Below are 11,906 nucleotides of genomic sequence, written 5' to 3'. Positions count from 1 at the left end.
CTCTTCAGCTGTCGTGAGAGCATACGCCACTAATTCAGCATGTGCATATCTTTGAGGAGGTTTGATCTGTCTCCTCTCTCTGCCAGTGGCTATGGAATAAGGTTCTTCAGTCTCAGCATCATCAGCATCTGAGCCTGAATCATGTTGCTCTTCTACAGCTGTAGGAGCAAATTTTATAGACGACTTTTGAGACGTCTCTCCCTCGAGCTCCACCTGAAGCTCCACCTTATCCATGGTCTTCTCTACATTTCCTGTAGACTCAACAGAAACCTTCCCATGATCAAGCATATATCTTTCATTAAAAGTAACATCTCTACTAATAATGAATTTAGGAGAATCAGGTTCAAGACTCCACAAACGATAGCCTTTAACGCCATCAGCATAACCAATAAATATGCATTTCTTAGCTCTAGGCTCAAGCTTACCCTCTCTAACATGATAGTAAGCGGGACATCCAAATACCTTTAAATTTGAATAGTCATTTGGTTTACCTGACCATACCTCATTTGGAGTCTTGTGTTCAATGGCTGTAGAAGGAGACCGATTCACCAAGTAACAAGCTGTGTTAACAGCTTCAGCCCAGAAGCCTTTATCCAAGCCAGAGTTTGAGAGCATACACCTAGCTCTCTCCATCAACGTTCTATTCATGCGTTCTGCCACCCCGTTTTGCTGAGGAGTGTGCCTGACCGTGCGATGTCGTACGATCCCAGAATTTGAGCAGAACTGATTGAACTCACCACTGCAGAACTCTAAACCATTATCTGTTCGGAGACGTTTAATATTCTTTCCAGTTTGATTCTCAACAAGTACTTTCCACTTCTTAAAAGTTTCGAACACCTCGCTTTTACGCCCGAGAAAGTAAACCCAAACTTTCCTGGAAAAATCATCAATAAACGTCAGAAAATAAAGAGCACCACCTTTGGATGGAACCTGAGCAGGTCCCCATAAATCTGAATGGATGTAGTCGAGAGTGCCCTTCGTCGTATGTGAGCCAGTCGAGAAGCTGACCCGAGTTTGCTTCCCAAACACACAATGCTCACAGAAATCCAGTGATGATGTATGATCACCACAGAGTAAGCCACGTTTACTCAAAATAGTCATTCCCTTCTCACTCATGTGGCCTAAGCGCATGTGCCACAACTGAGTAGTGTCTCTATCAGCATCAGAAGACACACCTGCAGAGCCTGTCACCGTACTACCTTGGAGAACATAAAGACTGTTCACCTTACTACCTTTCATCACAACCAATGAACCCTTAGTAACTCTAAGAGCTCCACCTTCGCCAGTGTAAGAACACCCAATAGAATCCAAAGAACTCAAAGAAATCAAATTTTTCTTTAAGTCCGGGATGTGCCTTACATCTGATAAAGTTCTCACTATCCCATCATGACACCGAATGCGAACTGTACCAATGACAACTGTCTTGCAAACTACATTGTTGCCCATCAAAACTGATTCACCACTTATAGATCTGTAAGTAGTGAACCAATCTTTATTTGGACACATATGAAAAGACGCACCTGTATCCAAGATCCATTCTCTATCGGAACGGTCATCCATGGGACAAACTGCAAGAACCGTCTCAGCAACAACGACAGTATCAGCCTTTGTCGTATTAGCTGAATCTGAGGTTTCACCATGTTGGTTGTCTTTCTTCTTTAGAGCATAGCATTCTGACTTATAATGCCCTTTCTTGTGACAGTAGAAACACTCCACATTTTTCTTGTTTGGGGCTGACCTGGACTTTGAGCGATTTCTGGATTGCCCTTTATCACCTTCTCTGGCCTTCGATCTACCTCTGGCTAGCAGACCATCAGCCTGCCCATCGGTACCTCTCCCATTTAACTTTGTTCTCAACTCAGCAGAGTTCAAAGAGGCCTTCACATCCTCAAGACTTATGGATTCTCTTCCATACAACATAGAGTTAACAAAGTTTTCATAAGAGTTAGGCAATGAACATAACACAATGAGAGCCTGGTCTTCATCATCAAGTTTAAGATCCAGGTTTTTCATATCCATGACAATTTTATTAAATTCATCAAGGTGTTCCTGAATGGGTGTACCTTCCTTCATCTTCAGTGTGTATAGCCGCTGCTTCAGGTATAATCTCGTAGTAAGAGATTTCTTCAAATAGAGACTTTCGAGCTTTGACCACAACCCCGCTGCCGTTTCCTCATCGGCAACTTCACGAAGCACATTGTCGGATAGTGACAATTGCAAGGCGCTGTGAGCCTTTTCGTCCATCTCTTCGATCTCGGCACTAGTCATATCTTCTGGGTATTTCCCGTCGATAGCTTTAACCGTGCCTTCACGTCGCAACAAAGCCTTCATCTTTATCCTCCATAGGCCGAAATTGTTCTGGCCATCAAAGATCGACACCGAGAACTTTACGGAAGCCATTGTAGAGGATTGAAAGCTGTCCAAGAACCGAGAAGCTCTGATACCAGTTTGTTGGGAAAATCACCCACTAAACCAGAGAATAGAGAGACAATCACAAAACACAATATTTACGTGGTTCGATCAAGTTGATCTACGTCCACGGCAAGAGGGGGCTTTCACTATATTCAATCTCTCAAATACAACACACATACAAAATTTTAGCACTCTCTCTTTTGCTTTTGCTCTCACTCAAATGGCTCTGTCAAGATTGCTTCGGAGGATGCCTACACTGAGAGGAGAGGTGCAGCAGGTTTATAGGCTTCATTAGCATAATTTAAGCCACCAATCATGCCATCAGCAACACCTTTCTTCTTCCTCCACCAATCAGCAACACCTTTGACTCTTAGCCCCTCCATTTTCAACAAAGGAGGCTCTCTGTCAGCTCCTTTCTCTCTTGTTGTCAATGGCTCCGGCTAATGATTTAATCCCAGCCTGATGTTGTTGACAAAAGGATAAAGCTCAGCCTCTTTAATTGACTAACAGTTTCCCTATAAAAGGGAAACCCAAAGCCCCCCTATCCGCCGCTTCTCCTTATCTCTCTCATCGCAATCTCCAGACCCAGCGGGGCGGCGTGTTTTCTCCCTCTCCCTCTCTCTGCTCTCTTTCTTCCTCCAGCGCTCAAGATTTGAGGGGAGGTTAAGAAGGAGGTGAGGTTGGGAATTAAGAGGGGGAAATTAAGAAGGGGATTTAAGAGAGTTCCTGTAGTGATTTGTTGATTTGAGAGGAGATTTTACAAGTTGTAAAATCTCACGCGTATAGTTAGAAGAACAGATAGTTTTCTGTTTCTTCTCTTTGGGAGATCTCAAGTTTGAGATCTGCTCTTTACAAGCTTTGTAATCTTCTTTGATATAAATGAAATTATTTGTGTGGCTCCCGAGGATGTAGGCAAGCTGCCGAACCTCGTTAAAACTCGATGTTCTCCTTTTCTTATAATTTTTTATTTGTTGTGATTTTTTCTTTCTATTGTCTTTAACACAAGATCCGGTAGAGCAAATTCCGAAGAGGGTTCATATTTGACAGGTGGTCGAGTAGCTTGAATTCCCCAACATTCACATTGGAAGGTAGTCGACGATGCTCCACTCAGTCCCGACTTCCATATTGCATCTGTTTTTATTAACGGGGCTATACATTGGACTGCGGATACTACTTTCATAAATGAAGACTGTCCAGAGATCGGCCTTTCTTTGGACATCAGGAATGAATCTTTTTCTGTGATTATGCATCCGAGAGGATCTCAAGTCCGAGATGGTCAAGAGTGATGGAGTTTAGAGGGAAGCTTTGCATAGCGGATGTTGGCTTTATGCAAACGAATATATCGGTTTCAGAGGATTATACGTATTGTAAATGGGTAAAAGAATACAGTATTTTGATAGGACTGCATGCTAGGTCGTGGTTGACTACTTGTGCAATATTACAAGTATCGGACTGCAACGGGGACATATTGTTTTGTTGTCCACGAGGGAAGAGGGCTTACTATGACCCGAAGAGCAACAGTTTTGTTGAGCATGATACTTACTATGAGCTTTGTAAAATTGCGCAGAGTACTGTTTATACCGAGAGTGCACTCTCGCCAGTGTAAAGGAAGCCAATAGTGCATCGTGAGGTAATATCCTTTGGTCCAAGTAGAACATTTGGAAAATCCTGATGAAGTAAGCACTGTTTTTTTTTTGTTTTTGTTTTTTGTTTTTTTCCTATTTCTACCTTGAAACGATAATTGTAAGCTATATTTGTGGGAAACTTTGTGAATAACGGCTCAGACATAGATATTACAATGTTTCTATTAGAATTTGTATGTCAATCTGTTAAGGCTTGGACATCACTTTACACCGGAGTAGACGGTTAGACTAGGAGCAACATGACACCTTGATTCAAGGAGCGACATTAGTTCTTTTCCTCTTCTGGTCTTAGTTAGGGTGTGATAAGAGATCTTGGTGAGCTGGACCTTAACAGTTGGTTAGTTTTACTAGCTTATGCATCGGCCGTGGTTTTATTATTATCCCGATATTTTAATAGGTTGTTTATTTTACCTATTTTCTGTTTAGATGTAGTAAGTTTGTACTTTGGAAGGCTTATGTATTTGCCCGGTCAACTCATATGCCCGACCCTAGGGAAGGCAATTGTTGCCTATACCCGTTTACCCACCTAGCCCACCCATCATTTGGCCCGCCCAAAGCCCACCCATTTAGTTAAATGGGTCTAATCGGGCGGATTCATTTTAAACTAAACTAAATGGGTACTAAATGGGCGGTTTCTATTCACCTATTTACCCGCCCGTATTCCCAAAAGCAAAACCCTAAAACCCAAATCTCCTCTCTTTCTCTCTAGGGCAGCTCAAATCTCCTCATCATCCCGACCCTAATCCATCCTCCTCCGCCACCTCAACCGCCTCTCGAAGCCAGAGCCTCCTCCGCCTCCGCCGCCTCAACCGCCTCTCGAAGCCAGAGCCACCCATGCTGTCGCCGACCCGGCATCACCTCTTCCGCTGATGTCACCGCTGAAATCGTCGCCTCTTCCTGCGATAACAGTCTTTTCCTCACATGAATCCCAATCTCAAATCTTTCTATTTAAATTCTAAATGTAAAAATTATAAAGGTCAAAGTTTGGAGCTAAGATAGTCCTTGAAGTCATTCACCCGTAACTAATCATCGGATATTTTTTCTCGTATGGAGGTTTTTGTAGCTTGTTAAAGATAATTTATTTTGCAGATATCTGTTATTTGAAAATAAATGAGTGAATTGTCATTGCATCAACTGTTACTAGCTACACGTACATAAGACGATGACTGATTTTTGTTGTTTTTTAATGTTTTTTGATTGATTTCTGTTGTTCTTTGTCGTTCGTTGTTCGATTAGAGACATAATAAGATTCAAATGAGGTACAAATAGGATATCTACAAGTTCAAGCAATATCAGAACTGCACTTGTCCAAAACATTATACGAGTGTTGTCAACATACTTTACACTCATATGAGGGCAATATCAGAACTGCACTTGTCCAAAACATTATACGAGTGTTGTCAACATACTTTACACTCATATGAGGTACTCAGAATCATACTTGAACCCCTTAACATTATACGAGTGTTGTCAACATACTTTACACTCATATGAGGTACTCAGAATCATACTTGAACCCCTTGGGATAGCACAAACTTATTATTATCTATATGGACTCAAAAAATTATACAATCACCAATACCTTCCTCCAAATATTTTGAGGTTTAATTTAAGCAATAAGTCCACTCAAGCTTCCTAATAAACTCCTGTTGTAACTAAAGCTTATAGCTTGAGCAGATTAGATAATATTCAATACAAGAATTTACCTGATACTAGCTCCTCCCTGATTGAATCAGCAAGTTAATTAGCGAATATTTAGGAAAGTACACTGAATGCAAACATTCTAAGGACATAATCTTTGTCTGATTGAACAAAAACAGGAAGGAGAAACAAACACCAGTAAGTATAGGAGATTCATCATGTTGCTTTTCCAAAACTAGTAAATTACCAGCTACAGCTGTCTTTCTACAAGATTATGATATTTTTGTCAAGTGCATATTAATGATTATGATATTTGTGTAGGGCTCTTTTCTAGTAGCAATATGCTTACTTGATAATATTGATCACTTTTGCACTCAATTATTTTCTTTTTGTTGGAGATGCAAAGATGCTTTACTTCAAGAGCATCAGGTTACATTAGTGAGATCTTATATCATTTGTTCTCAACCAATTTTTGTATACTCAAATTCATTAAATAGCTAATCTTTATGTTTGTAGGAATTTGTATGTTTATCGTTTATCATAAATTATTAATTTGTGATCAAAGTGCATGGAGCTACCTTAGTATTGGATCTTATATCATTTTGCTTGGTTGAAATTTAAAAGTTTTTTATTATGTGTTTGCTACCCAAAATTAATGTGCTATTAAATTATTTTTTCAGCTATATATCATGTCTTTAAATGATCAATTTAGCATCCATGATAATAGTAGTGATGATGAGGGTACTTCTAAACATAAAAGAAGACAAACATCAAAAGTTTGGGATCACTTTACAAAGTTACCTACAAATAATGATGAGAAAACTAAAGTTCAATATAATATGTGTAATCATATTTATGTTGGTAGTCACGACACTAAGACAATGTTCAGGCATATGGATTCTTGCCCGAAAAGAAACTTAGATGAGGCTGATTCTTCTAGGAAAAATATGCCACTAAATCAAGAAAAATATAGAGAAATGCTTGCTAGAGTAATTGAATTGCATGGTTATCCATTCACTTTTGTCGAACATCGAGGAAATCGCGAGTTGCATATTTTTTTAAATTCTGAAGTCAAGCATATTACCAGGAACACTGCTAAAATAGATTTGGTCAAGTTGTATAAGAAAGAGAAAGAAAATCTTAAACAAGCTTTAAAGCTAGTTCCTAGTAGAATTTGTCTAACCACCGATTTATGGACCTCTTCCACCTCCGACTACTATATGTCTCTCACCACACATTATGTTGATGATTGTTGGATGTTGCAGAATAAGATATTAGCTCTATCTCATGTTCCATCCCCATATAGTGGAGCAATTCTAGTAGAGAAGCTATTTCATTTGTTGAAGGATTGGGGTATTGAAAAAAAGAATTTTTACTGTTACTTTGGACAATGCAACATATAATGATGCTTTCATGAGAATTTTAAAAGACCATCCAGTTTTAGAAGATTATTTTGTTAGTAATGGTGATTTTTTGCATGTGCGGTGTTGTGCTCATATTCTAAATATTGTTGTGCAAGATGTGCTAAAGGTTATGGATAAGTCATTGTCTAAGATAAGAGACTGTATCAAGTATGTGAAGAGTCCTCCTAAAAGAAAAAAGAAGTTTGCAGAGTGCATTGCACAAACTTGTTCAGGTAAAACGAAAAAATTTAACAGGATGTGTCCAACAAGTGGAATTCTACGTTTCTAATGTTGGAGAGTGTAGGCTGTTTAAAAATCACAATGGATAGCTGATCCTCACGAGATTACAAGGCAATGGTTCCTTCAAATTAAGAAGCATAATTCATCCTTACAATCAAAACAGAAGAGATTTCTAAATCATTGCATTTGCGGCATTATAATCGCTACAAACACGACCTCATGTTTGAGATGATTGATCTTGATGGCTGCGACAACAACATGACTAATATTACATTAGCAACTATTAGAGATGCTGATGAGCAGTGTAATGATTTCAGAAATAAAAGGTTGGACTTAGTTGGTGAGTTGCTTGGTAGAGAGCTGTGGGCAAATATTTGCCTAAATATCACAATGGATAGTTGATCCCCATCAAGTTCCAACAATGAAAGCTATAATCAGATAGCTTTCATGCCAACAAACGAAAGCTGCAAACTGAGGACTTTTCACATAGATCGAGAAGAGTTACAATTCAACAACACTTCCGACAACTGATGAAAGCTCTATTCAGCAGTCTTCACAATCTACAGTGAAAGTTACAATCTGACGATTTTCACACTCCACAACAGCTAAAGCTAGGATTACTGAACGACAGTCCTTGCAACGCTCTGTAGAAGAGGTTACAGATCAACTAACCCCTCTTAAAACACGGAAGTCATCCCCGCGTTACAATTCTGAAAGTGCAGGCGACCCCCGCGTTTCTAAGCTACAACAATTTAAACGCGAACGACCCTCGCGTTCTTTAGGTTCAACCAACACCCGACCCCAGCGTTTCCAAGCTGCAACAAGCAAAACACGAGCGACCCTCGCGTTCATCAATGTTCAGTCAACACCCAACCTCGCGTCTCAATTCTAAGACGTGAAGTTGGGGTTCTGAACGCCAGATTGGGCGTTTGACTCGTTCAAACATGAGTCGAACGGTTTCAGAACTGTTTTCCCCACGATCTGAGGAAATCACGCCCACTTAGGAGCGGGTTTAGAGGGCAGTTACAACCTCTTATCCACCTATAAAATCTCAACAAACTCAACTGAGTTAAGGGCTGGCTTTTTGGAACGGAGAGGCAGCGAGGTTAGATTTTCAGCATCTAAACCGTATGGGTTTAGAATTTATGCAGGATCTCAACCGCACAAAGAGGCAGGAGAGACGAAATCCTTGGAGATAGGATTTTTGAATCGAGTGCAGAAGATCAAAACGGAAAGGATTCTTCAACAACAGAATATCTGCTTGGTCATTAACCGAATCTTCGGTTCTAACAACTCTATTCACAGAGTTCTAACTCGTTCAGAGTTCTTAAACTCGTTAAAGAGTTACCCATCAAACTTTCCACAGAAGTTCTTCGTTCCCACGAGATAAAAGACGGTTGGATCGTCAACAGAGAGCAAATTCGACGCGAACAATCGAAGGAGGCACTCCATCGCTACCTTGAAGAACCTAGTTTTAAACAAAGGGGAGAACCAAATTCGTTCTCCTCTCTTTTGTAATCAAATTGTAACCAGGATCGAAGAAATACAAGTCAAATTTTTTTTATTCTCTTTATTGCAATTTTTTCAACATACAAAAGATGGCGACTCCGCTGGGGACTAGCTTTTCCGATGAAGAAGTGGTGGCGCAGTCCGACGTCTACCTCATGGGAACAACTGTAGAAACTCTCGTCGTAGAGTTTGATCAAGCAAAATATGAGGAAGCCTTATCCTCTGGATTGCTTAGCCCCAAGGCTAAACGCGATGTCCGCAAGATCTCCAAGGAGATCAACTCTGTTGTTGAAACACCGAAGAAAGCCCTCTCCTTCGGGCAGGAACTTAAACTGGCTCTGCTGGTTGAAGATCCCACATCCGCGTCAGCACGACGTGCTTCAGGCCATAAACGGCCTATAGAGGAGATGAGCTCCATAAACGTCAACGACGCTGCTGCTAAGGCTTTGAAACAAGCCAAGAAGAACGCCGCTCACAGACGGAGAAGATCCATACGATGAGCACACCTGCGTGAAAGCCGAATGTTGGCCCAACGTGAAGATCGCGTTTCTGAAATTTTACCCGAGCCTAGCGTTCCCAAAACAGAACGTTCGCTTCGTGGCAATGAGCCAGACTACGAGCCTCGGCTGATACAGCTGAAACGCGACCCTGAATGGCGCGTTGTTCCTTCAAAACGCAGCCCTCAGAAGGAAGCGCCAAAGATAAACGCGGCCCTCACATACGCGTTCAAACAGAACATGACTCTCAAAAGTCTGTTCCAACAACCAAACGCGACCCTCAGGGGCGCGTTCAATCAAAACATGACCCTTAGGGGTCTGTTTTATCATTTAAACGTAGGCCTCGGCCTAATGTTTACAAATCTAAACGCGACCCTCGCGTTATTCTTAAAGAACGCGACCCTAGCGTTGTTCTTCAAGAACGCGATCTTCAAGAGGTCCGTCAGGTTCAGAAAAGTCAGCATGGTTTCAAAATCCACGTTCGACAAGAACCAATTTCACCCACCCAAGGGCAGGGGGTTCCATCTCCGCCTCCACACCCGGGAAAAGTTTCCTCCCAAGTTCCTGACTTACGGGAATTATTGTTGAGAGGAAAACCAACAGTACAAGCAGCTCACTCATGCCAATGTGAGAGGCTTATCTCGGTAGTCCTTTCAGAATGCCATTATTGCGCATCCGTACCTCGGCAGTCCGTGTTCGACAGGTTGACGAACATCGTTAGGCCTGCCAAACAACAACACCGATACAGAAAGAAGATAGCTGAAGCGGAATACCCTCAGGTCACTATCAATATGATTGGCCGAGGGAAAACCTCGCATACCGATTCTGATGAGTTACAAAGAAGTCATTCCCCGACTGTTCGGGAAATTTGTGACAAGTTCGAAGGAGTATATCGGCGTACTCGGACTCAGACATGAGCTATCCGTCCGGTTAATTATCAAAGATTGGCCAAGGGGATTGTTTCTGACGATGAACATTCGGCAATTGCCGAATCTCAATCTTCAAGTTCTGTTGTCGCACGTGAGGTCTCTGCTTACACGACAGGGAACCATGAAGACTTAGCTAAGAGAGTTGACGAACATCACGTCATGCTCCAAGCGCAACAGGAGACACTTCTCCAAGTAAAGGATATGTTGGCCCAGCTCCTTGCTGAAAAAGGCCAAAAACCCGAGTCTTCCCGAAGGACTATGTCAAAGGGAAAGCAGAAAGCGCACGAACATTCGGATCGTGAGACTCACAACCTGGAATCTTCTTCTGAAAATGAGAAGGAGATGGAAAAAGAGCTGCATCCTCAGTCCGCTAAAGTGGATGAACTGGAGGCTCGCCTCAACATAATCGCCAACAGAAGCGAGCTCCGTGAAGAAGGAGTAGTGCGGCCTTACCCTGCTGAGTGGGATACAGCTCTCTACCCATCGAAGTTTAAGGCCCCTACCTTGCAACCGTTCGATGGCACAGGATCACCGAATCAGCACATTTACTATTTCAAATCCCAAACTGGAGATGTGGTAGCGAACGACGCCATTTTGACCCGGCTGTTCATCGGTACCCTTAAGGGTGTCGCTTTCGAAAAACTGCCTGCCGGATCTATCCAGAAATGGGTAGACCTGGAAAGGCTATTCTTGGCCAGGTTCTTCGAGGACGACACAGAGGTCTCAGTCCCGACTCTTCTCGCCACTAAGCAAAAGAAAGGAGAGTCCATCAAGACCTATGTTGAGAGATTTTGCAGCATGGCACTGCGATGCCCGTCAGGTATGACCCAATCAACATTGGTTGAAACTTGCAGGCACAACTTGCAGACTCAGCTCCTTGCTCAGATGGGAGTAGCAGAATGTCGCTCCTGGAGATAACTAGTTTCACAAGGAGAACAAGCTGAAGAGATAGTGGCGCGAGTTAAAGCTGAAGAAGTGCCACAACCTAAGCCGCAGCAGCAACGCAATCAGCACAACGCCCAGCGGTCTAAGGGAAAAAAGACTTTAGCAGCTGACTACACGCGAGTACCACCGCCTACTAAGCAAGGCAAGATGCTAAATCAACAAAGAGCGCCCAAGCAGTATTCGTTTAAAGAGGAGCATGTAGATACTTTATTCCAATTGCTTCGAAAGAAAAACAAGCTGCAGTTGCCTGAAGTCAGGAAGCCGGATGAAGTAGGGAAGGTGGATGACCCTAACTATTATCGTTATCACAGATTCCTTGGACATCCTACCAGAAAATGCTATGTCTTCAAAGACATTTTGCAGAATTTGGTAAATGCTAATGTGCTCACTTTGAAACCCGAGCAGAAGACCGTATCCACCAATATGATAGCGGTCCAATTCGGTGACTTCCCCCCAGTAGTAACTATGAATGGCATCGTTCCCATTCATAAGGGAGAAATGCACCTGAAGAATGCTAACTTGCATAGTCAGAAAGACAGGGGGTTGGTACCCCTCACTACCTCAAAAGGGGAAATCATGTGGGTCCACCCTGATCTGTTAGGAGATCAATAATGGACGAACACCTCATCCAAAAAGAAGGGAGGCAAGGCTAAGTCTTCCGACATGATTAGCCCCTCCGTTACTGAA

This window comes from Asparagus officinalis, chromosome 4, assembly GCF_001876935.1.
Source record: "Asparagus officinalis chromosome 4, Aspof.V1, whole genome shotgun sequence".
NCBI lineage: Eukaryota > Viridiplantae > Streptophyta > Magnoliopsida > Asparagales > Asparagaceae > Asparagus > Asparagus officinalis.
The sequence above is the reverse complement of the archived record's forward strand: the minus strand, read 5'-3'. Positions refer to the sequence as shown.